This window comes from Centroberyx gerrardi, chromosome 19 (genome assembly GCF_048128805.1).
Source record: "Centroberyx gerrardi isolate f3 chromosome 19, fCenGer3.hap1.cur.20231027, whole genome shotgun sequence".
Taxonomy (NCBI): Eukaryota; Metazoa; Chordata; class Actinopteri; order Beryciformes; family Berycidae; genus Centroberyx; species Centroberyx gerrardi.
In genome coordinates, this window is record NC_136015.1 from 28,105,534 (window position 1) to 28,108,033 (window position 2,500).

The following is a 2,500-nucleotide window of genomic DNA, read 5'->3' on the forward strand; positions in this document are numbered from 1 at the left end:
TGCTTTATGATAAATCCATGTTGCTGCTGAAGTCCTCAGTGTGAAATGTTGATTCTCAGGCTAGTTCACTATTTAACTATTTAACTAGATAACTGTTTAACTATTTAAAGCTGTAGTAGGCAGCTATTATGGATTAACATTTATTTATTTATTTTTTCTTCATGTTTTACTGAAACATCCTGACAGTAACTACAGTGGTTAAGTCACAATAAGCATTATGAACAGTATGTTATTCATGTGATTTGGTAAACTTGTCTCTACAAACCAGTAATAACCTTACATTTAATTTTACATTTTCTTTAATTTACATTAATTCACCCCTTAATTCATGCAAAATTCCCTTAAAATTAATTAAGGGTGTTATTAATGAAGAAGATCCCATCAAAACCTCCTTAAACCTCCCCTTAATCTTGACTCCTTACTTTCTAATTTAATGTAAAATTCAGGGAGACAGGAACTTTCCATTAATAACTCATTAATAACTCATTAATAACCTGTAAACCTGCACAAAAGACATGAAAAATCCATTAATTAGTGTCTCTGTGAACCAACCTATGAATCCCTTATAAACCCATGATACTAACCTTACTTTATTAAAGCTATTATTTTTAATGGATAATTAATGTTTATGTGATGAGAAACTAAGGACATTTCAGGGATAAAATTAAGGGGTTTGGTTTGTAGTGTATTGTAAAGAGTAAACAATTCATGTATTACTTATATTCTGACATTAACTGAAGTGACTAAGTCACTATGAATAACACAATATTCATGTTGGGTAACGCTTGTTGTGAGTTACTCACTTTAGTTAATGTCAGAATAAGTGCAATACATGAAGAGTTTTGGTTTCAGTTTAGACAAAACACTGGCGTTAACAAACATGTAGAACAACACTAACAAACGTGTAGAACAACACTAACAAACGTGTAGAACAACACTAACAAACGTGTAGAACAACACTAACAAACATGTAGAACAACATTAACAAACATGTAGAACAACACTAACAAACGTGTAGAACAACACTAACATGTAGAACAACACTAACAAACATGTAGAACAACACTAACAAACATGTAGAACAACACTAACAAACATATAGAACAACACTAACATGTAGAACAACACTAACAAACATATAGAACAACACTAACATGTAGAACAACACTAACAAACGTGTAGAACAACACTAACATGTAGAACAACACTAACAAACATGTAGAACAACACTAACAAACATGTAGAACAACACTAACATGTAGAACAACACTAACATGTAGAACAACACTAACAAACATGTAGAACAACACTAACATGTAGAACAACACTTAACAAACATGTAGAACAACACTAACATGTAGAACAACACTAACAAACGTGTAGAACAACACTAACATGTAGAACAACACTAACAAACGTGTAGAACAACACTAACATGTAGAACAACACTAACAAACATGTAGAACAACACTAACAAACATATAGAACAACACTAACATGTAGAACAACACTAACAAACATATAGAACAACACTAACATGTAGAACAACACAAACATGTAGAACAACACTAACATGTAGAACAACACTAACAAACATGTAGAACAACACTAACATGTAGAACAACACTAACAAACATGTAGAACAACACTAACATGTAGAACAACACTAACATGTAGAACAACACTAACAAACATGTAGAACAACACTAACATGTAGAACAACACTAACATGTAGAACAACACTAACAAACATGTAGAACAACACTAACAAACATGTAGAACAACACTAACATGTAGAACAACACTAACAAACATGTAGAACAACACTAACATGTAGAACAACACTAACAAACATGTAGAACAACACTAACATGTAGAACAACACTAACATGTAGAACAACACTAACAAACATGTAGAACAACACTAACATGTAGAACAACACTAACAAACATGTAGAACAACACTAACAAACATGTAGAACAACACTAACAAACATGTAGAACAACACTAACATGTAGAACAACACTAACAAACATGTAGAACATTACAAACATGTAGAACAACACTAACAAACATGTAGAACAACACTAACATGTAGAACAACACTAACAAACATGTAGAACAACACTAACAAACATGTAGAACAACACTAACATGTAGAACAACACTAACAAACATGTAGAACAACACTAACATGTAGAACAACACTAACAAACATGTAGAACAACACTAACAAACATGTAGAACAACACTAACATGTAGAACAACACTAACAAACATGTAGAACAACACTAACAAACATGTAGAACAACACTAACAAATGTGTAGAACAACACTAACAAACATGTAGAACATTAACAAACATGTAGAACAACACTAACAAACATGTAGAACAACACTAACAAACATGTAGAACAACACTAACAAATGTGTAGAACAACACTAACAAACATGTAGAACATTAACAAACATGTAGAACAACACTAACAAACATGTAGA